Below are 27,904 nucleotides of genomic sequence, written 5' to 3'. Positions count from 1 at the left end.
GCATTGCAGCATTGTGATTAGCTTAGGGGAGCCTGGGTGCTTCTGGGCTCCGGGACCCACTGGAGAAGCAGAGGAGGGATGTGGCCGGGAGAAGAGATAAGTGGTATTTTTTTTAACCCCTTCCCCCAAACCCCTCCACCCTCATTCCCTGCCAAGCACTACTGATTAACAAACTACATACATACATCTTGCACAAAACAACCCTTTCTCCTCTATAAGGGACATTAGTTTCCAAGATGAATTTCTGCTTAGGAAGATGATGAAAAGCTTGAGAAGACAAAAAGCTCTCTTCAGTTCTTAAAACCATTCTCTGCTGCCACAACCTCATAATATTGTTTTAGCTGTGTCTTCTTCTTTAGAAATTGTGTAATGTCAGAGGACTCAGAGCGGTAAATTATATCGATGGCGTAGGACTAGGATTCAAAAGCACATCAGAAGTAGTTATTATAATTATTATTAGTATTTATTGTGTATGGTGAATAAAAGCGTTGCAATATAAAAAATATACAAACGACACTTATTATGTAAATCACAAGTATAGATCTAAAATCAGATTACGAGTAATATGCTGCGACCTATGAATCAGGTATGAACAATTCAACTGGATTAAAAAATCAAGTTATTTACAACAGCTTTAAAAAGTGGTCCATAAAAATAACAAAATTGCAGTTTAGCCAAATTTGCTGACCATTTAAGACCTGAATAAACACCTGCACGTCCTTCTATTAAGTTGATGAAAACATTTCCTAAGCAATTTCCTACGAGCCTCCAGCAAAACTGGGAATATACATACAATGGGCAACAGAGTCTCTGGTTTAAAACCACAAAGTCTGCAGTTTGCATCAATCAAATGTTGCTTTCCATCTTGTGACAAAGGGATACATTAACTAGTAAATGGCGCTGCAAGCAGTTTAGCAGCGTCACGCTGCGTCATTTAAAAAATGCAGAGATGCGCTGTATTTACAAGAACACGGCAAACACGTGCTTTTCCTTGCACTGGCACTAAAAAAGGCTGCCTAGGGCCAACACAGACACCCTTACGCCATAGTGAAATGGTGTCTGTGTTGTATGGATAATTCCCTACAAAGCAGGCACCCTTGCACCCTGGTGCAAGGGCGTCTGTGTTGCAGGGATGATTGTTTATGTGCAGGAAAGAACAACTTCCTGCACATAAACAATCTTTAAAGGCGATTTGCTCTTTCTATGTGTGCTGCCAAATGCAGCGCACAAAGAAAGAGCAAAAACGAGGAGAAATAAAAGTATTTCCCCATGTTGCACCAATCTACGCCTGTTATTCAGTGGCATTCGTTTTTGGCGCTGCCTCAGATTTACAGATCCTTGAAAATCCATGCCAGCATCAAAAAGTAATGGGTGTTGCGGTGGAACGCCCACAGCCACCCCCATTGCACGCCCCTTTCACGCAGATACCTGCTTGAAAGGGGACGATATTTACAAAGCGGCATTAAACCATGCAGAGTGGCTTAACGCCGCTTTGTAATTATGAAGCAGGGCATTGTGCCACCGGAACGTCAGAAAAAGTTTGGTTACGGTGGCACCATTCCCTTTTAAATATGCCCCAAAGTCATTTGTAGGAAAGCTACCTGCATGAAAGAAACTTCAGCTTCAGGTGAAAAGAAAATTTAGTTTTGAGATGTTGTTGGCACAAAGGAAGAATGTTCGAATTTAAGACAATCCTCCCATGTGACTTTTTTGGCCACGATATCCTTGTCGCACAGTTGCAAATCTCTTTTACACTTTTGTTAAGCCTGCATCTGAAGACCACAGTCAAAGTTGTCGAGGCCCACACATCGCTAATGCCCAATTGACATAATGAAGTTTCTAGGTATTTCTGCCACTAGTTACCTGGTCAAGAGAGCACAATTTCTAGTCATAAAGGGTAATTCTGCGTATTCCTTGGAGGTTCCTTCATAGTTTTTCAGGATTTGATGACTGAACCCTGCCGAGCCACTTGTTGCGAGCGAAGGCCAAACTCCAGGCATAACCGAGCTTGCGTGGTTCAAAATTAGCAGAATTCCACTTGTATCTTAGACAGCACTCCAGCTGTCATTGATAGTTCCACATCACTTCAATTCAGTCAGGACAATTTATTTTCACAAACGCATTAATAAAATGCCCAAAATTGGTAATGAACAACAAAATGATGGAAGGAATGCTTGATTTAATCGAAAACACTAACATTTGCCTGGGGTCGCTTTTAGTTCCATCTTTTCACTCTGGATACGGCCCTAGAAAGAGACCAGCCACATGCAAATCCGGCTTGTTCCTGCTGGGACAGGAACAGACCAATCCAAACTGCTAGTCCAAGTCCCCTGCACATGGGATCAAAACTAACCACAGCCCGGTATTGGCCAAGCTAGCTCTCTTCTTTCTTACACTCTGACCCCTCCCATTACATGGCCAAAAAGCTGGAGATGTCAGCAGCCTCTCAACAACTTTGTGGTTCTGCAAATTTGAATGACAGAGCACAACTCAAGCAAAGTTCCAAATGACCAGCAATAGTCAGTAAAGTATTTAATATTCCAAAAAGAGCTGTAACAATAACAGTCAGTAAGGCAAGAGCTTGATTATAGATGAATCCGTGTTGTGAAATGTCGAGACGTCGTTGTAGCAAGTAAACAGCCGACACGTGTTTCGTCGATAGACGACTTTCTCAAGGCTCAGTTCAAAATCATTATGCGGAAGAAACAACGCAGGCACCCTTATGTTCCTCCAACGCGTCGTTCAAAGAGTGCAATGAAAGCAATCACAAATCCATGAATTATAATGAACTTGTATGTTCACCAGTCACAGTCGAGTTAGGCAAACCCGTTATAGTAGACAGGTAGAAGCCAAGGTAAGGTGCTTCTAAAAAGGTATCGGTCCTCCGTTGAGGTCCTAAGAGCGAAGTTCTCTTCTCCCAGCGCGTCAGGTTAAATATTAAATACTTTACTGACTATTGCTGGTCAGTTGGAACTTTGCTTGTGTTGTGCTCTGTCATTCGAATTTGCATAAGTAATGTGCATGAGAAATTCCTTCTCTACGCACTGGATAACACTGTGGATGGCACGGTGTGGACATTGAGCACGCTATAGTACATATTGTGATTTACATGCGCAAACTGGACGGCGGTGCTGACTGTTTTCTTTTAGACCACTGCCATCTTCTGTATATTATAACTTTGTGGTTCTGACTCCCTTTGACTTGTAACCAATGTTCCCTCTAATTTTGTTCTCTCTGCGCAACAGGGACCTCTTTGTGTGCTCACATTTCATGGTTATAATAATAATTCCACATTTATACAGCGCAAACCTATCACCCCTAAGGTATCCAGGCGCTGGGGGCAGTCGGGGAGATTACGCGAGTCACATGATGCTGAGCTGAGTTGCCACCAGCAATAGAATCGTGATCCCGGCTCTTATTTAAAAATGGTTTAAACTATTCATTGAAAGCACATTCCCAGAATAGGTCGTCTAAAAACAAGACTTTTAGAAATTCTTCTCAAAGGGAGCCATTAATTGATCCAATTCTTTAGCTTCTGCCACCTGGATCTGGAACTAGAGTGCCCACGAGAAGCAGGAATAGGGCAACCAATGAATAACGATAGACGTTGTGTGTGGGTCAATGTGTCCGCCAAAAGCAGAGATGGCTCAACACAAGGAATCGTTGATGCTACAGTAATGGTTCTATGGGATTCACACCCAAGTAGAGATGACGCAACCCGGGCGCGCAGCAGAGAAGGAACCTAGCATCAAACCTCTACGTTCAGTAAAAAACAAACATTGCACCAGTCCTTCTATGGCTGTGCACACTTAACTACTTTATAGTACATTTTGGGCCAGTTTAAGTCACTTCTGTGCTGTGTGCAGCACACATCCAAAGAGCAAATCCTTCCAGTACAAATCCTATGTTAGACTTGATGCTTGACCCTTGACCCTGTTGAAGGCAGGTCGCTCCCCACGCCACACAGCTCCACCTGTTGTGCCCGTGTCCCCTGCTCCTGACCCTCGCTAATGCTACGAGTTCGAGGCCCGCCTCCACCCACAGGCTCCCACCTGCGCCTCATCCCTGGTGGCCTAGTTGTGAGCCAGAGGTATCTGTGTGCTCGCTCTGCCCCTTTTCCTGTCTGCCTTCTGTCAGCATTATTGCTTTTGTTGGTACTGTAATCTGTTGCACTGTAATCTGTTTGATTCTTTGTTTTTATTGGTTTTGTGCCCTTCTGCCTCCTGTACCTCCCGCCCGTTCTGCTCTCCCGTTTTCCCGCCGCTGCGGCCCCCGCCCCCCTCCCCCCGCTTGCCCATTCGTCCTGCTCCCGCCTCCCAGCTGCTCCTCCCTCCCACCTCCCCTTCTTATGGCGGCCACTGCCCGGCCGCGCGCGCGCCGCTGGAGCGCCTAAGGCATGCCCGTCTGTGCCCGTCCACGCCTGGACGGCACCCAGCGCCAGACCCCCTGGCCCCCGCAAACACCATGACACCCGATGCCGCTACGATGCCAGCACCCTCCACGCACTCAATGCCGACCGATCACACACCTGCTTCCACGCCACCCCAAAGTGCACCCAAGGACCCTTCTCCTGCTGGAACTGCAGCTACACCAGCCTCCAAGCCGCCACCACGTCCACCGGGGTAGGACGCAACAACCTCCGATGCATACTACTCAACACACCGCCCGCAAGCACGCCATCGAACTCTGAGATCTACTTGACTCCTCCTCCTGACGGAAACTGGATGAACCCCTCCTCGGCACCCGACATCGCTATAGCCATCCCCGATGGCTACAAGATCACCCGAAGGGACCGCACCAATGGAGTAGGAGGAGGAATCGCCATCGTCCACAGAAACACCCTCAGAATCTCGACCAGCACAGACGACACCCTCAGTGCTGCCGAACACCTGCACTTCCAGATCCACACGGACCCCAACACCACCCTCAGAGGAACCCTCATCTACAGACCCCCCGGCCCCATGCCACAGTTCAGCGACTCCATCGCAGGCTTCGTCAGCATGCACGCCCTCGCATCCAAAGACTACATCCTCCTCGGAGAACTGAACTTCCACTTTGAAAACACCAACGACAGCAACTCCACAACCCTGCTCGACAACCTCGCCAACCTCGGACTCCAACAGCTCATCACGGCCCCCACCCACTCCGCCGGGCACACGCTCAACCCCATCTTCTCCGCCAGCAACCACATCACCTTCAGCCACACCACCGAACTCCACTGGAACGACCACTACTGCATCCACTTCACCTTCAAGAAGGCCACCATGCACCACCACACACAGCGGGTCCCCAGCTGCAGCTGGAGCAAAGTTACCGATTACCAGCTTATCAGCACCCTGGCCCAAAACCCAACTGACTCCACCGACATCGACACTGCTGCCCGCAACCTCAGGCAATGGATCCACGACTGCGCCAACACTCTCGCCCCGATCAAGAAACCCTACAACAGACGCTCCGACAGAAAAGCCACCTGGTTCACCACCGACCTCCAAGCATCCAAGCAGGCCTGCTGTGGCACCACGAGGATACAGCGGACAGCAACAAAGCCTACAAGAGCGCCATCCGCAGACACCACCAACTCATCCAAACTACCAAAAGGACCTCCTTCAAAGAACGCATCGACAACAACACACACAACAGCAAAGAGCTCTTCAACATCATGAAGTAACTCACCAACCCCAACTCCAACTCCAACGACATCCTGCCAAGGCAAGACCTCTGCGACTCCCTAGTCACCTTCTTCCACCGCAAGATCGCAGACATCCACGACAGCTTCAACAACCAGGCTCCCCAGACAGCCACCGACACCCCAGGCTCACCGCACCCCAGCCTCACAAGCCCCCTGCTCTACTGGACTCACATCAACGACGACGACACCATCAAAATCATGAACACCGTCCACTCCGGCTCACCTTCAGACCCCTGCCCGCACCACATCTTCAACAAAGGAAGCTCCACCATCGCACCCTTTCTCCGCAAGATCATCAACAACTCCTTCAAGACCGCCACCTTCCCAGAGCCTTCTAGACCACCTCCTTCCCAGAGAGCTGGAAGCACGCCGAGATCAACACCTTACTCAAGAAACCAAAGGCGGACCCCAAGGACCTCAAGAACTTACGGCCCATCTCCTTACTCCCGTCCCCGGCAAAAGTCATCAAGAAGATCGTCAACAAGCAACTGACCTCCTTCCTCCAAGAGTACAACATCCTGGACCCGTCCCAATCTGGATTTCGCAGCAACCACAGCACCTAAACCGCCCTCATTGCCGCCACCGACGACATCAGAGCCCTGCTGGACAACGGAGAAACCGTGGCCCTCATCCTCCTGGACCTTTCGGCCGCCTTCGACACCGTCTGCCACCACACCCTATGCACACGCCTCCACAATGCAGGGATCCACGACAAAGCCCTGGACTGGACCACCTCGTTCCTCACCGGCAGAACCCAGAGTGTCCGCCTCCCTCCATTCCAATCCAAGTACACCGAGATCATCTGCGGCGTACCCAAAGGATCATCCCTCAGTCCGACCCTCTTCAACGTCTACATGGCACCGCTCGCCAACATCGTCTGATCACATGACCTCAACATCATCTCATACGCCGACGACACCCAGCTGATTCTCTCCCTCACCAAGGCCCCCACCACCGCCAAAACCAACCTCCACGAAGGAATGAAGGCCATCGCCGAATGGATGAAGAACAGCCGCCTGAAACTGAACTCGGACAAGATGGTGGTCCTCATCATCAGATCCACCCCCTCCGCCTGGGACGACTCATGGTGGCTGGCCACACTGGGAGCTGCACCGACGCCCACTGACCACGCATGCAACCTAGGGGTCATCCTGGACTCATCGCTGTCAATGACCCTGCAAGTCAACGCCTTCTCCTCCTCCTGCTTCAACACCCTCCGCATTCTCCCCAAGATCTACAGATGGATTCCCACCGGAACCAGAAGGACGGTCACCCAGGCCCTCGTCAGCAGTAGACTGGATTACGGCAATGCCCTCTATGCAGGAACCTCGGCCAAACTCCAGAAACTACTACAAAGCATACAGAACACCTCAGCACACCTCTTCCTCGACATCCCCCGCCACAGCCACATCACAGCCCACCTGCACTGGCTCCCCGTCAACAAGAGGATCACCTTCAATCTCCTCACCCACGCTCACAAAGCACTCCACAACACCAGACCAGCGTACCTCAACGAACGACTCACCTTCTACACCCCGAACCGCCAGCTTCGCTCAGCTGACCTCGCACTCGCCACCGTCTCTCGCATCCGACATACGACCGCTGGTGGCAGATCATTCTCCCATCTCGCCGCCAACACTTGGAACACCCTCCTCATTCGCCTGCAACAGACCCAGGACCTGCTGACCTTCAGGAGACTTCTCAAGACCTGGCTGTTCGAGCAGTAGCAGCACCCACCCTTTCCCCCCCAGCGCCTTGAGACCCTCACGGGTGAGTAGTGCGCTCTACAAATGATTGATTGATTGATTGATTGATTGATTGATGCATGACTCGGGGATACTGCTCTGAAGGGATGACTGGGAGAATGTGAATTAACAAACTGGATTGGAAAAAAGGGGTTCCTTCATAACTGCACCCACCTAAAAGGTAATACTATGTTCTGCATTTATCTGAAGTCCAAGAACTTTGAGGGACTCATTCACAAATACATTTATGAATACAAGAAGTAGTATTATTTACGTACTTTAGATTCCTTGCCGATTTTGCCCAAAACATATTAAATGAGAATAAAATTGAAATATTAAGTGAATATTCATAAACAGGTAATTCATATAGAAAAGACTCTGCTGTCTTTGCACTTTTAAGGGGGTGGACGGTTCTCAAAGATATTATTGTAGGCAGTGCTTTAAATGGGCCGGTACTATCCAGTACTTTATTATTTTGAGAGCGAGAGCACCTGCACCTCAAGAAAAACGTAATACTTTTAATTGGAGAGTACCTGCACGTCTCAGAGACAAGCAGGTACTCTGTCACAGACTACCTGCACTTCTATTTCTACATTTCAAGCACTGATTTTAGGCCAATTTTAATGAAATGGTGGTATCTTGAGATACAGCCTCTTGTTCAGTAGTAACGGTATAGTTGAGTCACCCGCTTATTTGCGAATAGATACGGCCACGATTCTATCCTAGCAGGTTGAGTGGGTGTCTCCTGGAGACTCCATAAACTGCGGGTTTTAGGCAGAAAGTGAAATCCCCCATTTTGAGTCCCCGGCCTCGATTGAGAAAGAAGTAGGTGACGCACTTAGAACATTGTTCCATTGCCTATGCATGGTTTGTATGGTTTTATTGAAGAGACAGTGGGGCAGATTTACAATGAAAGTGACTCAGTGCGTGCTGCAAGCCGTTTGGCTGCGCCGCACTGAGTCACTTTCAAAGCACAGGGCTGCAACATATCTACAACAATATGTCGCATCTCTGTGCTTCCCCCTGCGCTGGCGCACAAACTGCTGCCATGCGCCGGCGCAGGCACCCTTGCACTATGGTGCAAGGATACCTGCGTCGTGGGGAGATTGTTTTTGTTTAAGTAGGGTTCCCTTCCTGCACAAAAACAATCTGAAATGCAGTTTTTCCACTTCTATGTGTGCTGCATTAGCACACATAGAAGTTGAAAAACTGCATTGTTTCAATGATTGTTTATGTGCAGGAAGGGAACCCTACTTAAACAAAAACAATCATTAGAGGTGATTTCCTCCTTCTATGAGTGCGAAACAGGAAAAAAAACGAGGAGAAATGAATACATTTCTCCTCGTTGCACCTCCCTATGCCTCCCCTGGAGAGGCATAGCATTCACATGCATTTCCAGATTTACAATTCCTTGTAAATCTGGAAATGTGTCACGTTCCATGGGTGCTGCGTGGGAACACCCACAGCAACACCCATCGAACGCCCCTTTCACGCAGAGTGCGGCGTGCAAAGGGGCCATATTTACAAGGACAGGAAAAGTCATGCAGGGTGGCTTTTCCTGTAGTTGTAAATATAGTGCAGTAAAATGCGCCACCGGTACATCACAAAAAGTGACGCACCGGTGGCGCAAGGGGCTTGTAAATCTGCCCCAGTGTTTTCAGTGGGAAATTGATGAATTGTATTTGTTTTTATTTATTGTATTTTAAGGAAGTAATGTTTGATTGGTTTGTATGCTTTTATGGATTATTGTTTAATCCGAATAAAGTCTATTTAAAGAAAAAAGCCTGCGTTTCATTTACAGTGTGAGAGATCTGGAGAACAGGAACGATAAAGGTACAATATCAGCAAACACTTTTAAGGCCCGACCTTCAATTTGCATCTCTCCACCTTTGTCAAATTGCTCTCGCCCAAGAGTTAAATCCCCCAAGAAACAGACAGGCAGGATCAACAGGAAAAGGTTATGCTGCAGCATTGACACATGATCAATAGACAGCTTTGTGTTGCTATAGCTCTGGACATGTGACTTAAAGATGAAAGATTTTAAGTATTCGATCTGTTTGAGATGTCTCTCTCAAAGAGCGCGCGCACAGCTCCCAACCCATAGAAATAAATCGCGAATGTAATCTCATGTATCACTCATCCACTCAAACCAAGCCTCTGGCCAGATGAGCAAAGCGACAGAAAATTGAATGTCAGCCTAAAAAAAAAAAGAAAATGAAATTTTTGATTATTGTGCTGCCTAAGCGGTTTATTCGCTTCTCATCCCAGGCCTCGAGGGAGACACTGAACCTGCCTCAGCTTCATCAGGTGCAGAGATTTTCAGAAATATCGCTGACCGAGTTCCATTTTTAAGCAAGTCCGTTAGATTTGTTTTTTTCTTCTTTGCCAGCACATTGATCATTCCTAAAAAACGTTAAGCATTCCGGCAGGTTTCATAGAAAGCTGCAATTAATAAAATACAATTTGGCACCGTTGTCTGCACATCCCTTGCAGGTTCCATGCATCAGGATTTCATATGCAAGTCGGTGAAATTAATTAAAGTGTCTGTCTTTATGCAAAAGAGGGAATACATTCCGTTTGTGCCATTTACAGAGCAAACTAAGCTATGAATCCAACCCCTGAAACCATTAACCCTAAATCTCTATTTTCTGCAGAGTTACTCCATGCACTAAGACCCAGATTTACTATGATTTTGTAATAGGGCTGTGTCACTTTTGTGGTCTTTTTTGGCATTTACTAAGCCACGCAAAGCCCATTTGCATGTTTTTTTAAAATTGCACATCAAGAAGCTTGCAGAGGATCAAGTGCCTGATTAAATATTCGGCGGAGCATAGGACCGCCAAACCCGAGGTGGCAGTCCGACCACTGCCACTCTGCGGGACCGCCCGCAATACTCCGACTGCGGGAGTAGGACTGCCATGAGAACGCCGGCACCAAAGAAGTCGCTGGGCCAGCGGTTTGCAACCGGCTGGAATATGCTGGCGGTGCCGCTGCCGGCACCGACCAGCATATTACGAGTTCCATTTTCTTCGCCCTTTTCATGGCGGTGATCCTGCCATGAGAAGGGTGGTGGTAATACAACAAAGGGGGCCCTAACAGGCCCCCACTGCAGGATTTAGGCTGGGGGAGGAAGGGGGGAGTGCATGTGGGGGGGGGGGGGTTACATGTAGCACTCCCCTGTATTTGCACCCCCACTTCCTGCGCGGTGTGGCATGTATGCCACAAACTCCTGATCTGGCGGGCGATCGCACCACAGGTTTGGCAGTCCTAGAGGGGATGGTGGAGGACCGCCACCACTGTAGGACCGACAAACTCATGATCAGGTCCTAAGCCGGCCGGCCGAGTGAGGGGGTAGGACAGACGCCGACTTGTTTCCAGTGGAACTGACACTCCACCTTAGTGTCTACACCGGCCGGTACTGTTGCCGTCCATCGCTGACCCTAATGGGGTTGTTTTTAGATTTACAGGTACCACAATTTTTTGGGTGCTGTAAGGGTGGTCATTTCCTCACTACATCCTGTTATTGACCACCACCAAAAAGTGTAGGTAGATCCTAGTTGGTCCTGAAGAATTGCCATCAAATTGATACAAGGACAAGAAACATGTTGACCGATATCACTAGCGTAGAACCTCACATCCTAGAGAGAAGATACGCGCTTTGTTTATTTTAATTAGGGAAGTGGCCATATTTCATTAAAATTGTCTTGAATGGACCACCTCTTCCTATTTTAATTCACATCCCCCTACACATCACCATCACCTACACCGATCTAGGGCCCTCACACGCACTGCACTCAGCGGCATACGGAATAAAGATCTCCGCCAAGAAGCCCCATCACGGGCACCGGTCGGGTATTGCAGCGCCGACCCCATAAGGAGCAGACCCGATGATGAAGCATGACACCTAGCTGGCTGGGTGTGTGAGGGTCTTTTTCCGAAAAGGAGAACTTTCTCCTGATTTCCAACTCCATGTGGAGCACTTGATCTGACACAACAACCTGCTCTGAGCACTAGGAACTGCATACCAATATTGTAGAGACCTAAGCCAACTAAAACCAGGGTAATGTAGCTCATTTGGCAAATGAAAGCACAACATTAATTGTTGGTTCTAACGCTTGAAGTAAACATTCCTAATACAGTTTTATTCATATATTTACTGTTGACAATAATTTTGTTATTTGAAGATAAAGCAAAAACTTGTGAAAATGTAGAGGTCACCCAAAAGATGGCTGTATTAAGAAATATTTACTGGTTCAGAAAAATATTAAACTGTACAAAACTGCTGAGTGGCTGGATTTTCCACTGTTTGGAAAGTGGGAGGTGCCAGAGGAGGATGTCAATGTTGAAGCTTTGTTGAGGCAAGTGGAGATGAATCTAGGAATGTAACAGAGATACCCTAATTTTTAGTAGGTGCCGAAGAAGCGGTTTCTCCAGTTGAAAACATGATATCCATATCGTGAAAACATCGTGCAAATACACATTCACCTAATCTTTAATCAATTTTTACGGTGTCAGGACATATGTATACGAAGATGTAGTGCCATTTAAAGTTGAATGCATGGTCACATAACTCTTGCACACAGACATTTTTTAAGGAAACATGCCATATTGTCACATTCAGGATATATAGATATATATATATTTTTTTTTTTGATCCAATGTCACAGCTTTGAGATTGGGTGTAAATGAACCCACAGAATCCCTAATCTGACCATGAAAGTTTTGCCTCTGTACATCTGAAGTTTGAACCTTGCAAGCATCAGTGTTTCTAAGTTTGCTCGCCTAAATATGTTTTTAAGGTACATATTTTGCTGTTCAAGAGTCTAAATACCATGGACGCTGGTGCACCAAGGTCGGGATCCTAAAGTGATCTTTGTTTTGTATTTGTGTTCATTGGAGTTATATGAGATAAGGCAAAGGTAATCTCAAGATTAGAGATGACAGATCTCTCCGACTGCCTTACTGTCCATGCTCTAAAGATACTTTTTGACCAGCATTCTACCACAGAGTGCTTTCCCTAACAAAGGAAGTTTTATGCTTGACATTCCTAACAAAGGAAGTTTTATGCTTGACATTAAAGAAAGGGGTTCCATTTTTTTAAAGTCTTAGGTGGTGATAGCAGATCTTAGAAACTTTTTGACCTTGGACTTTATTAGGCAAAGTTTATTCCATCATAATGGGATGTTTTATACTGACTGCACCAGTTCTCATTGCTCACCCAAAAAGACTGGCCATGGGAACTGGGCATCCAGGAGGGTGACATGATGGGGCAAGTGAACAACCATCATGCCCTAAATCTTGGTCCCATTACCACATGCCAATTCAGCTGCTTTCCAAGTAAGCATGCTCAACAGGAAGTCATTAACTCTCAGAAAAAAGAACATGCATTACAATGCCCACTGGGCCCTTCCTTCAAAGCAGACCACCAGGGTGTCATCTGGATAAAAATTAATATCCGCGCTGGTACGTATTAACTCAAACAGAGTTCATGTGGACCAGATCCATGCTAATGCCTTTGAACCTCTTCCAACTCTCAAATTCTTTTTAACAAACCATGATGGTCCAAGTTGTCTAGACGGTTAAGAGGTTAAGCAAGATTAGAGTTGGCAAGGTACTCGGAACAGTGCCCAATGGGTCTCTAACACACTTTGGAAACCTCCAGATTTTAAATGTACTCAATCTCTCTCTCAATCACTCTCTGTCGATCTCTCTCTCTCTCTATATATATATATATATATATCTATATATATATACCATCCAAGCCTCCTTTCTTTTCAAAGAGGCACACCGGCGCTGGCTGGGTTGCAATAAATCATTTATTGGTAGAACAACACGAAGGCAAGAGCCTTCCTTATCCCAACGTTTCTGCTCGTAAGAGCCTTGATCACGGGAGGCAGTCTCTGAATTTTGAATTTACCCACGAGACTGCCTCCCGTGATCAAGGCTCTTATGAGCAGAAACGTTGGGATAAGGAAGCCTCTAGCCTTCGTATTGTTCTACCAATAAATGATTTATTGCAACCCAGCCAGTGCCGGTGTGCCTCTTTGAAAAGAAAGGAGGCTTGGATGGTATGTTTTCCTGGAAGCCTTGCACCAGTTCCACTGGCCGCCCTGTTAAGGTCATGGTTCATTTGCGTGGCACTTTGGTTGGAGATATATATATAGTCATGTGAGCAAGGCTCTGAGGAGCCGAAACGTTATGGCCGTCGCTCTGGGCAAATAAATGAATTTTGCACTTGAATCCGTCTCGTGTACTTACTTCGCAAGCAGTTGAAGGAATTTCAAGGCTGGTGGAAGTGGTAGCTTGGAGATATATATATATATATATATATATAATTTTTTTTTTCACTCCACCAACTCCGGTAAGGAACCAAGGGCTGTCACGGGCGGTCCGAGTAAGGATACCGGAACTCCTTATACAATCTCCACACTGTCCCCTTACAACCAAGGAAACACTCGGACACTCCGTAGAAAGTAAATCCTTTAATCAGGCAAGTAGAACGACGCGTTTCACCATTACCGCTTTATCACGCTCGTGAAATCGACATTGCGCCAAGTTTAAATACAACATGATAGTAAATACTGAAAAGAAAAAGCGGACTTCTCATACGAACATAGCACAGTATAGGTACCAATGAAGTGGCCATTTTGAAATGTCGCATATGTATCAGAATGCAAGCACGTTATTGCCATGTCAGTGCGTAAAACAAATAATAATTCTACTTAACGGACAGAACATAATTATGCCTAATCTTATCCTGCAAATACATCGTGATTTGATTATTTTTGAAAATCTGCAATATTATAATATGCACTCTAAAATAAATTACGAATGCAAAAAACAAATGCAAAAAACAGGGCACTCGCGTTACCATATATTAGATGTTAAACCAATAAAAACTGAAAGATTCCACCGTAGTTATCGTCCAAGTGGACAGATATTGACAGGTCTAATAACCGAATAAAAGGTCATTGAAACCACATTCTATCCGTGGTTCGAGTGAGCCAACATCATAATGGTACATGCTAAATAATATATGCGACGAACAAACGGCCATCATATACTTATCTCCATATCAAAAATTGACAAAAAGTATCTAGGAAATACCTGTCAATACATTTGAAAAAATGGATAAGAAAATCTCTCGGAAATGTCTACCATCTCAATACAGTATGTTACAAACAAATACAGCCCAAGTGGGCTTGATATTTCAACAAGAGCATGTTGACAATCCTACAATATACAGAAAAATCTGAACATAAATCTTTGACAATCTTCGATAATAAATGATCCTTCAATAGACCCACAAGTAAGAGAAGTACCTGAAATAAAACAAAATCTAATTAAAATCACGAGACATCTAATACAGACAATACATATTCAATTAATCGTGCAAATGCACTGCCAGTTCTTCACTTAGATTCAACCCCATAGGGGCCAGACTGCCCAAATCAATAATGTAGCGAGATTCCAGTTTCCTTAATGACAATTCTCTATTGCCACCCCTCACACCCAAATCTACTGTATCTATTACCACCATGCGAACAAGTGTATTATCTTGCAGATGTTTGTCATAAAAGTGACGCGCTATGGGGTAATGTTTGTTGTTGTTTCGTATCGCACGAAAGTGTTCCAAAACTCTTTTTTTCGCCTCATGTTTCGTGCTACCAATATACCACATATTGCAGGGACTAATTAAAACATAAACACAGTACGTGGCGTTACATGTGAGTTTTTTCTTGATTACAAACTCCCTCTTAGAGTTAGGTACTGGTAACGTGTTGCAATCACTACTGTTTTTACATGCTTTGCATTTACGACAGCATCTAAAACCAGGTGTACCCTTGGATATATTGCTCTCCCGTTTTGTGATATGGTTATGACTGAGTGCATCTCTCAGTGATCGTCCTCTTTCAAAGGTAATTTGTGGATTACACGCCAAATTCTTTTTAAGATGGCGCCCGAATAGGGACACTTTCTCATCTCACGGGCCGGCGGTGCGTTGCAGGCCCGGTCTCCAGCCACAGCTGAACGGACAAAAACGCGTACCTGCAGGATTTCCTGTATCTCCCTCCGGCCAAGCGGGGACGACTGAGGCTGCGATCAACACCCAGACGAGGCGGTGAGAAGTGCGAAGTATCCCGACCAGAGCCTAGCTGAGAGAGCAAGATCCGAGGTATACAGAGGCCCACCAGGTTCCGAAGTTCCGAGTCCAGTCGAGTCGAGTCCAGTCCGGTCCAGTTTCAGTTCCGTTCCGAGGCCTTCCGTTCCGAGCTACCCGGTGAGTACCATTACCGGGGAGGCATTTAACGTGCACATAGTCTGTGCCGGTCAAGACGGGTTTGGGTACACGAATCCGGTCTGCACTGTTTTAGCAGTGTATCTGTACTGTTTAGCAGTATATATAGTATGTCTTGCATATAAATAAGTACTATCTAGTGTCAGTATTATGTCAGTAACTAGTTTTCTATTAGTTATCATTGTTCGTAAAACTGTTAAGTATTAAATGTTTTAAATACGTTCTATATATTGTGGTATGAATGACTGTTCATTATTGTGTTTTCTTGTATAAAGTGTGTTCTAGTAATAAGGTCTAAAAATGCCGCTCTTTTCGAAACTAAGACAGATCAAAACCAGAAAGGGGGTACTCGAAGAAGCTGTTCCCATTCCACCTAGGGACACCCCAGGATACTTTATGTATCATAAGCATGGCCTAGATGCCGTATTATTTCTTGATTTATGGGTGGACTACACCAAAGAATTACCAGAGAGTCAGAGATGGCCCGCAGCGGGGACCTGGGATGCAGGTTGCATCATGAGAGTAGAAGAAGAATTATGGAAAAAGAAAGCCAGACAGTCACAGAAAGATGCCATTGAATTATGGCGTAAAGAATCATATAGACGTACAGAAAAAGCACTCAGACAGGAAGAGAAAGGTAGAGAGAATTCAAATAAAACCCGAGAAAATCTATTACTTGAGGAAGGTACCCGAGTAAAATCAGAACAAGTAGATAGACAAAGAAACACTCTTATGAATGGTATGTATCCTCTTTTGGCCGAAGGGTTACCTAAGGCTACCCCGGAAATACCAAAAGACTTAACTCCTCCATTGCTCCCGATAAAAGCACATCCCAAAACAGCAAAGGACGTTTTCCTTTCCTCCTATTTAGATGACGTAGCTCCCGAGTATGCTAATGCCATACCACACATACACATAAACTTTGATCTAAAAAGTCAGAACCCGTTTGATCAATTAAGTCCACTAGGTGGTGAAGCGGTTGAACATGTATTCTGGCTCGCACAAGATCTTGGACAATAACATAAAGCAAAAATAAGAGAGCAAGATAAAAGGCAAATACTGTAAAATATTACGTGGTAGATGTATAGTGACTGTAATTTTTCTATCTCTTCTGTGCATCACGATAATATGTATCAGCTTAATACTACATGCTATTTTTCCTCCTATTGCCTCACTCTTATACTCCTCCACTAATGATGCCACAAAACACACGTTTAGTGATCTGCCATCCCATGAGTTATCATATCGACATGCCTTACGCAACAATACCTTTATTCAGATACTGCACCATTCACATCAGACTAGCAATGCTACAGACTGCTGGGTCTGTGGCCGATTTCCCCCGTATCAGAAGGTAAAGGGAGTGTTGCCTCTTTTTCCTTTTCCGTTCTCCCATAATGGTTCTTGCGGAGCATGGTTTGCCTTCATTACATCCATCAACAGTGATGCCAAAGAATACAAAGCAATAACAAGGCTCCACAAGATTGCCCAAAACATACATCAAGACCCAGGCACGTGGACATGGTCCGGTTGGCTCTGGGGATTAATATCGGCTTGGGGATGGAAAGTGTTGACCGTCTGTGGGTTGATACTATTAATGATATTCAGTTGTTGCCTATGTCTGCAGTGTGGCCCGGCCATTTGTGGCCTGTGTGCTACTGCATGTGTTCCACATCCCTATTTACAAAGCATTGAAAATGGAAAAATAATGCTGCAAGAACAGATCGACTGTCTCATGAAAATAGACGTTACATAGGGGGTTCACTAGGGTACAAGGAGGGAATGAGGAAAATAAAAATCTATGAGGCCTATGTGTCCCCATGCCCCCCCCAAACGCTTATATGCACATACATGTAACCTATGTATTTCCCCTCCATGGCCTTTCTATCATGATGCTTATGCTATAACGTGGCCTGCCATCATCCAGTCTCCCATGAGAGAAACGACAAATCTGTATTGAGGCCTACACGTTTTTCATCATGTTTTCCTGCATTTTCATGAAGCCCATGTTTATGGCTCAGCCAGAGCCGAAAAGAGGTTTCATGCCTCAGAACGCTCTGAAAGCTGCAGCTACGTCTCCTTGGCCTTGCACACTTGGGCCTCAGCCAAAGGGGCCCCGACCGAGGTGCCGAGACAGTATTGAGCACGGTTATCTGCTTACTCTTACTGAAACCACATTCTTGCCTGGTGAAGGAGGAATGAACGCGACCGATCTGCAAGGAGGGAGCCCAGCCCTACTGTCTCTCTTTGTGAGATTGCAAAGCTCACGTCAGTAAAAAGCCCATAGCCCCCATGTAAGGCCTCTGCAGTAAATGAAGTAAATGAAGAAATAGATGCCACATCGGCTCTTGGTGATGAGCAACGTATGTCACAAATCAGTCCCTGCTCCAGACATCGGATATGAGATAATACAAGATGTGCTGGTCGTCCTGACACTGAAGGCCTCACTCACTGAAGGCCTCACTTCCAGACTTGTCCGGTTGCATAGCAACCATCCCCACGTCAGTTACACGTCATGCTCGAGTAGAGCACAAGTAAGGCAAAGTTCCAGTACAATTCCAGCAGATCACGCAACCCCCTCCAGGTATCAACCTGTGGTAAATATTTCGTTACCGGTACTATTTTTTATGCGGTAAAGTCTATTAAGAATAACTCAGTAAATATAAGAGGCACAATCCGTGGTATTAGAGGTTTTAAAAGGCTTTATTCCTATACAAAGGAATACAATTCGAATTGTAGGCATTCTATTCCATCACCACGAAAGTTCAGGAAGGAAGGGCATACATTATTGACAGATAGGCAGTTTTATAGAAAATATATTACAGTGAAACAGATGCAAGAGGCGTAACAGCTGATAATACAGATAAACTGTGCATACGTAACTAATAAAGGCGTATACATGGGTGTAACTAAAATACGTCATTAAACATGATGTCACAAGTGGGTGGATCCACAAAAGAATCCTGCAATGTCAGCAGAAATATTTGGCAGAGATGCGCGCGCAGCCGCATGACGTGTGATTGACGTGCAACTAGAGGGTGAAGGGGACTTGACATTTAGCTCTACATGTGGAGACAGAAGTCTGGGGGTTATGTCAACCGAATCCCAAATCATATCTAATATCCTATGTTTAAAGAACTGTGTTATCCAAAAGGAAAGGTCTCTAGGATAGAATCTATTCTATACTGACTGTTAGTGCGTGTACAAGCGTCTAAGTGTCTACATGAGATGCGAGGGGGTAGGAATATTCCATGGTAACGGGGCCTATGAATTACTTGCATGAGGACAGCGAGGCCTGGCCCTTTGCACGGTAGCTTGGAGGAATGTTTACCTAAACTGCTAGACAGGAATGCATCGGATGAGGAGCGGAGTAGATAATCTTGAAGGTGAAATACAGTTTTTGGCAGGCAATATGCTGGATCAGGCACCGTTAGCCGCGCAGGGAGTAGGACAAAGTTCATGGATACAGATGCAGGCTCAGACTGGAGCTTTCAGAGGCAGAAGGCAGGAAAAGGCTTGATGACAGAATTCAGGGCCTACTCGCCTGAATCTGTAAAATGTGGAAAGTGAACCACATAAAGTCGGTGGCCTTTCATACTTAGGAATGGAATATCTGACCCATTCATGGCGGATCTGAAAGAGGACATGTTGACGGTGGACGCACATATATTTGCGTCTTCAAAACTGGAGTAGGAGGGAACATACATGTACTTGTAGCACGCACATGGAGCCGTTGGGGTCTACGATAGGGGACATAACTGATCACAAAATTCATATTTCCTCATTCCCTCCTTGTCCCCTACGGACCCTCAGGAGATATCGATCTTCATCAATCCATCGATCTGTTCATATAGCATCATTTGTTCTTCTTTCTTCTTCCGAGATCTTGAACGAAAACTTGGATGTGGGATACACGATGTGGCACACAGACCACAAATCGCTGGCCCACATTGTAGACATAAGCAGCAACTGAATAGTATGAGAAAGCCAATACCTAGGAAGGATAGGATTCTCCATCCCCAGGCTGACAACACGCCCCAGAACCAACCGGACCAAGTCCAGGTGCCTGGACTCTGGTGTATCTGGCTTATAATCTTATGAAGGCGGGTTATGGCTTTATATACTGACGGCGAATTTTCTGGTATGAAAATGCAGCAACTTGATCCGATGACCCTACAAGCTCCGCCCCTATCGGCCAGTATGACGTCAAGGACAAGACGATTTTGAAGCACAACAATCCGCATAGCAGACTGCTCTTCTGTTAAATTGCCTAAGGCGGAAATAGTTTCGTTCACTACTGCTTCAAGGGTTCTGGTTAATCTACGTATCAGCTTACTATTAGTGACTGTACCTATATAGGGAAAGAAACCTTTATTGAAATCTGTGTATTTTTCCCATGCTGTTTCAGTGTAGTCGACAATTGGGAGATCTCTCTGCTGTCTATTGTGTACTAAATGGGTATTTCGGTGATAATCAGGAGGAGCTAGGAAAACAGGTGGTAAAAGGAATGCTATGTAACAGGTACCATCCCAATCTAGAGGTAGACATATATATGCGGTCTGGCCACATATGAAGTAGGAATGATGGGAAGCTCTAAATGTAGACTTGCCTTGATCACTGAATTTTATTACAGTGGTGCATTTACTATGGCCCATGTGTATGGAACCATTCTTTCTTATACATAATTCCCCTTTTACTGGGAATACTGACATGGCGGGCAAGATTGGTGTAGCTTCAGATTCAACGTTCAGGATCATGAGGTTAAGTGTAAAATTACCTAATCCATATACTTCATTTTCTAGATCAGTTCCTGTTCTTTTGGGAAGTCCCTCCTTGTTAGGGTAGCAGACTTTAAGCAAAACTAGGTTCAGGTTTCCCCATACCCAGTTGTCTTGATAAACTGCGGAATTTGAATCTAGGGAATTAATCAAACTAAACCATGCTCCACAGGAGCCATTGTGTGTGAACGGATAGGGAAAGAGGGGCAAAACTCCCTTATAGTTCTGATAGGGAGGGAGTCGGCCACATATCCAACAATTTGTGGCATTGCTGGTTTGATGGGAATGATGTAACATACTAATGAATGTGTTGTTGCGCAGCGCAAATCTGTAAGACAACTCATGCGGAGGTAATTCACTAAAAGAATGTTCTGCAGTTATATTGTAAGCACGTTTAAGAATAGGGTAATACATGTGCAGTAGTATGCTGGAAAAAATAATCAGAAGACTTAGAGAAAACAAAATTAATAATGTTACTGTGCAGTGACTACGAAGTGATTTACAATACGCATGCCTCTTAAGCTGCATCTGGTGATTTCTTTCTCTATTCCGGTCTAGAGGATACATGTCAGAGACAAATTCAACCGATTCACCTTGGAGAGGACTTAAACAATCAAATTGTCTGACTTACTAGACCTCAATTTTAGTTTGTAAAGTTCTGGTTTTGATTGCTCAACCAAGGGGAGCTTTGAGTCTGTCTGTGAGGGAATACAGGGTTGAGTATTCACACTGGATGGTAGTCCATAAAATTTCTTGATATGACTCGAGTGCAACCACCCTTTCCGTCCTTCGATCTTCACGGCTGTCCTTGTAGTCAGTAGAACTAACTTAGGCGACTTCCACCTAGGGTCCAGTTGGGTCTTCCGGTCGAAATTCCTGACCAAAACCAGGTCACCAGGAACCACGTCATGGGGCTTCACCTCAGTATTATCGGGAAAAGCTGCGGCTACCTGTGAACGACAAGATTGTAGTGCAGACATCAAGGAAGCCAGGTAATCTGTCAGCATATTACAGTCAACATCAGTGATTTTGCGCGGTATAGGCGTCCCCCACATATTTGGTGGTCTACCGAAGATCACCTCGTACGGGGATAGCCCTGTTCGAGAATGTGCTACCATTCTCATGTAAAAGAGCGCAACTGGTAAGGCTACTATCCAATCGACACCTTTTTCCCTACATATTTTGGACAATCTAATTTTTAGAGTTTGATTATGGCGTTCCACGAGACCTGCTGCCTCGGGATGCCGGACACAGTGGAATTTCCATTGGTAGCCTAATAGAAGGGAAACGTGTTTCATTAGTTCGGATGAGAACGGCTGGCCGTTATCTGAGTAGACAACACGTGGTAAACCGTACCGTGGGAAGAATTCTCGAACTGACTGTTTGGCAGTAGTCGGGGCAGTGTAATCTGAAACCGGGTATGCTTCTGTCCAACGGGAAAGAGCACAGACAACTACGAGAACATATTTGAATCCTCGACATCGTTCCATCTGGATATAATCCATCTGGAGGACTTCAAAAGCATGATCGGGAGGTTGAAATCCACCCTGCTCTACGGGGATGCTTTTACCTGGATTAAACGGACAACATATCATACAGGTACGAACTTTTTGTTTAGCTGCTGCTCGCAAGTGTTTGTTGAACCAAATGTGTTGAATGCTGTCTAGCATAGCTTTTTCTCCTAGGTGCGCTGGACTATGTATTGTGTTAATGATAACTTGAACCATTGAGTCGGGAAGAAACCATATAGATTTTTCCTTCGTCATCCATCCTTGATCCGTTTGGATCCCTCCTAATTCAGTCCATTTCTTTATTTCTTCTGGTGTAGCATGTGTCTGTATGTCAATTACATCAAGGGCAGGATCCTTAACTGTCATGCAATGTGTTGGTGTCGGAACTATTGTCTTTGTCATGTCAGTTGTGTGAGTCTGATTCTGAGCAGTCTGTTTAGCTGTTCTGTCAGCTAGGTCATTACCCTGAGAAATGATATCGGTAACTTTTGTGTGGGCTTTGCATTTCATAATCGATATTGCAGCAGGTAGATGAATCGCGTCTAATAGGGCTTGAATGAGGGGTCCGTGTTGGATGTGGGCACCGTGAGAAGTTAAGTAACCTCTCTCTCGCCACAGTACGCCGAAGTCATGGACGACTCCGAATGCATAACGTGAATCCGTGTATATGTTGACTTTCTTATTTTTGGCTTGAATACAGGCTTGTGTCAGAGCGATGAGCTCTGCTGCTTGAGCTGACAAAGTGTTAATGCAATTTGTTTCAATGACTTCAGTGTCTGTTGTGACTGCGTAAGCGGCCACTAACTCTCCTGTACTTGTTCTCATACATGACCCATCTACATACAATGTCAAGTCTGGATCTGACAAAGGGATATCTGTCAAGTCTTGTCTGGGTTTCGTCGTGATAGTAATGACTTCGACACAATCATGTGCCAATGGATCTGTTCCGCCCACTGGTAACAGTGTGGCAGGATTTAACGTATTACAACGTCTGATTTCTATATGTGGCTGAAACAATGTCAGTTCGTAACCGCTGAGTCTCGCTATAGTCAAGTGTTGTGTTTGTGTGCGGTTCAAAAGAACCTCTACTGCGTGTGGTACTTGTACTGTCAATTGGTGTCCTAACACTATGGCATCGCTTTGTCTGATAGCTAAAGCTGTTGCTGCCACCGATTTTAGGCACGCAGGAAGAGCCTGAGCTACTGGATCTAATGTACTAGAGAAATAAGCACATGGTTTGTGTGATCCTGCTTGTTCCTGAGTGAGTACTGACAAGGCAGTACCTTCGCGTTCTGTAACAAAGAGTGTAAACTGTTTATTGTAACATGGTGTTGCTAAGACAGGTGCTTGGCATAAAGCTTTCTTTAAGCTTTCAAAGGCGTGTGTATGTTCTTGAGTCCAAGGGAGGACAGTCGATGTGGCTGCCTCCGGTGTTGTCAACTGGATGAGTGGTTTTGCTAGAAATGCATATTGAGGGATCCACTGCCTACAGTATGAAGTGAGGCCTATAAAAGCCCGCACCTCCTTTTGTGTCTTGGGTGGTGACATGTTAGCAATTAACTGGATGCGGTCGGGTGTAAGCTGCCTTCCCTCCTTGGACAGCGAGTGCCCAAGGTAAACAACTCGCTGGACACAGAATTGCAGCTTAGAAGGGGACACCTTGTGCCCCTTGTCGGCCAGAAATTTCAAAACCGTCAGTGACGCTTTTTCACATTCAGGTTCGCTTCGAGCGGTGATCAGCAGATCATCGACATATTGAAGCAAGGCAGTGTTAACTGGCATGTGGATACTGTCAAGTTCTCGTTTCAGTGCTTGGCTATAGATGCTGGGGCTTTCTGTAAATCCTTGAGGTGCGCGTGTGAATTTAAAACTTCGTCCATTTAAACTGAATCCGAACAGATATTGACTTTCCGGATCGATTGGGACACTAAAGAAAGCATTCTTGAGATCAATTACAGTGAAGAACGTTGCCTCTGAGTCAATAGCTGTGAGTAATGAAGAGATATCTGGGACCACAGGGTATTGTGGTACAATACATTTGTTTAATTCGCGTAGATCAATAACTAATCGATATACTGGTGGTGCTTTTGGATCCGTTCTTTTAAGAATCGGAATTATCGGGGAATTACATACATTGGAGTCTGTTACGACAACCACTCCTTGTGCAATGAGCTCGTCAATGATTTGCAGTAAAGCCACTACAGCATCTGGTGGTAACTTGTATTGTCGCATTCGTGGTAGTACTATTCCTGTTTTCAGTGTAACTCGATATGGTGTAATGTTCATGCAACCAACATCAGTGGGGCCTTGTGCCCATAAATGTGTAGGTAAATTCTGCAGTCGGTGATCCATGTCTCTGGACACGTAGTGACCTTTAAAGTCACGTAAAAATAATCGTACTCCTTCCGGAGAACAACATATTATAGCTCCTAGAGCTTTCAATGTTTTTATACCTAACAAGTTTTCTGGACATGATTTAGTAAGCAATAAATCTGTAGTACGTGTCAATGGACCAATCGTGAGTGGAAGAGGTTGTGTTACGTCATTAATTATGGGTTTTCCTGAGAATCCAAGGGAAATATTCTGTGAGCCTGAGAGGGGTGCCCCTGGAACTTCACTGCGTCTTATAGTTGTTCTGCTTGCCCCTGTATCAAGTAAAAACTTTCTGTCTTCCCCTAATAGTTCACTATGCACATAAGGTCCCTCTTGGTCTACAGGAACCTCAATAAGGGGTAAGCCAACTTCCCTCTCTAGGCTATCTCATGAGTATCGCTGATAATCGGGATAATCTGCTTGTGCATACTGATACATCTGTTGTGTTGTCGCTTGTGTTGCAGCAATAGGCTGCGCTTGTGGTGGTGCTACGATCTGTTGTGGAGCTGTCTGTTGCGGAGCTAGTTGTTGCGGAGCTAATCTAGGTTGTGCATGCTGAGGGATTTGTTGTTGATTCTGATCCTGTCTAGGTGGACGTGGTCTCTCCTGGGTTCTACCTGTAGCAATATTATGTTTCAGGACTGGACAATCGTGTATATAATGACCTTGTTGTTTACAATAGTTGCATGTCCCTTTCGTAGGACCTGCGGAATCACCCTTTTGATGACCATCAGCTGGAACTGACTGCGCAACAAGCATTTTCATTTTTGTATCTTTCATACGTCTTTGTTCGTGTTCTTGTTCTTCTCTAATTCTATTGTGGTGATATTGTAACATCTGTAACATCTGTGATGGGGTATTACCTTGCCAGGTACTTTCGAATTTCAATACTCTATTCTTGACTTGCAGCAGAGAATTTTCAACTAATTTTGTCACAAACAGATGTGGATATGACTCACTACTGGCTTTTATACCACTATTTATACCAAAACATTTTTCAAATCGGGAATAGAAATCACTAGTGTCTTCATCTGGCTTTTGTTTACAGGCTGATATTGCACCCCAGTCTTCCTTTTTCGTAGTTAATAAACGTGGCAGTACCTGTATTAGTAGTCCTGTTAGTGCTGTAGTCTTTTCCCCAAGTCCTGCTCCTGCAGCTCGGGCCCTTTCTTCGTTTTCTAATGCTGTCCAATCTATCTTTTGGTCTCCCACCTCCCATTCCTTTTCTTTGAGTTTCTCATAAACACCGGCGGGTAATAGGACTTTTAATATTTTCATAATGTCGGGGTAGGTATACTCTCCCATGAGTAACATGTCCTTTATTTCACGGTGGAAACCTGCTGGGTCCTTGTCATGGCTGGGTACTACTTTCTTCATTTCTAATAATTCCAATTTAGTTATAGGCGTGTACACAAATACGCGTGTAAAATTATCACCGTCACCTCTGATTGGGTGCACTTCGCGTAACGGGTTCTGTCTATCTATGTGATACATTTTTCTTCCCATAATGGGAACTGGAACGTGTTCTGGGCATACGAAATTTAAATATTGGTTTCGGGATTCTAGAATTTCCCTAATCAAATCAGTACCTGACCCTCTCCATATGTTCGTGAGTAGTTCTGTCAATATGTCAGGTAAGGGTCCTGGATCGGAGTGTTGGCTTTTATATAATATAAGGAGGTGTTGAATCATGTATATACTAGCTAAACGCTGTTCGTATGGGTCAAGATTCAGAAACGTGTGTGCAAGTACATCATCATTGTATTCGCTGGGACTGTCAGCCCATTGTACTGCTGACCTGGCTAATTCTTGTTCGTCCATGGAATCAAGCATGTGGTATCCCCTTCGATCTCGGAGTAATTTATCAGCGGCTTGGAATAGGTGTTCAGGGGATCTTGTATTTAACATAGGGGTTTGAAAATGTCTATTATATTCTGGACGTATCGGGCGTATCGGGTCATTAAAGCCTCTAGTATTATTATGGGGTCTTCCTCTACCTACATAAGCTATCGTTTCTAATTGTTCTGATTCTTGCTCCTCCTCTTCTTCTGATTCTACTCTGTCTGTTTCTCGTCTTTCTTTATGTATTCGTTCTACTTCCTTGCGGATCTTTCGACACATGGCGATTATACACGCCTGTCTATCATGTTTCTCTTCTGATATGTTCTGACCCCATTTGACAAGTCTTTGCATGGTATCGTGATCTGCCCCAGGCCTGTCTTGATTTCTAATTACACAATTTATGAAAAAACGTAGTAGTTGTCTTTGGACATCCACTTTCTGGTATTCCATAGCTTCGTTAATACTTTCTGGACCTCGCCCTGTTTGGACAAAGCGATATATTTCGTCTAGGTGTTCAACCATTCCTGGTATCGTCATTAAATATAATGTAGCTCGTCTTATACGTAGTGATGATATGAGTAATTTATCCTGTCTACCTGGTACTGGGTCGTATCTGCAATCCACAAGCTGTTCTTTAAACATGTCGGATGTCGCTAGTTGGGGTGTACGTTGGAGTGCTAAATCTCTAAGGGTCTGTTTATTTCGCGGCGGGGTGGCAAACATGTCTGTCGTACCTCCTGTAGCACCATCTGAGGTGCTAGGCACGAAAGGATTCGTTGGGCGTAGGATAGAGATCGTAGATGCGGGAAAAACTGTAGAGACGGACGGACCTGTTGGGACTTGCATCGGCAAGCGGTATGTGTGGTATGGCATTAGCATACTCGGGAGCTACGTCATCTAAATAGGAGGAAAGGAAAACGTCCTTTGCTGTTTTGGGATGTGCTTTTATCGGGAGCAATGGAGGAGTTAAGTCTTTTGGTATTTCCGGGGTAGCCTTAGGTAACCCTTCGGCCAAAAGAGGATACATACCATTCATAAGAGTGTTTCTTTGTCTATCTACTTGTTCTGATTTTACTCGGGTACCTTCCTCAAGTAATAGATTTTCTCGGGTTTTATTTGAATTCTCTCTACCTTTCTCTTCCTGTCTGAGTGCTTTTTCTGTACGTCTATATGATTCTTTACGCCATAATTCAATGGCATCTTTCTGTGACTGTCTGGCTTTCTTTTTCCATAATTCTTCTTCTACTCTCATGATGCAATCTGCATCCCAGGTCCCCGCTGCGGGCCATCTCTGACTCTCTGGTAATTCTTTGGTGTAGTCCACCCATAAATCAAGAAATAATACGGCATCTAGGCCATGCTTATGATACATAAAGTATCCTGGGGTGTCCCTAGGTGGAATGGGAACAGCTTCTTCGAGTACCCCTTTTCTGGTTTTGATCTGTCTTAGTTTCGAAAAGAGTGGCATTTTTAGACCTTATTACTAGAACACACTTTATACAAGAAAACACAATAATGAACAGTCATTCATACCACAATATATAGAACGTATTTAAAACATTTAATACTTAACAGTTTTACGAACAATGATAACTAATAGAAAACTAGTTACTGACATAATACTGACACTAGATAGTACTTATTTATATGCAAGACATACTATATAT

The sequence above is a fragment of the Triturus cristatus genome, chromosome 11, assembly GCF_964204655.1.
Source record: "Triturus cristatus chromosome 11, aTriCri1.1, whole genome shotgun sequence".
Classification (NCBI taxonomy): Eukaryota; Metazoa; Chordata; class Amphibia; order Caudata; family Salamandridae; genus Triturus; species Triturus cristatus.
This window is presented reverse-complemented; position numbering follows the sequence as displayed.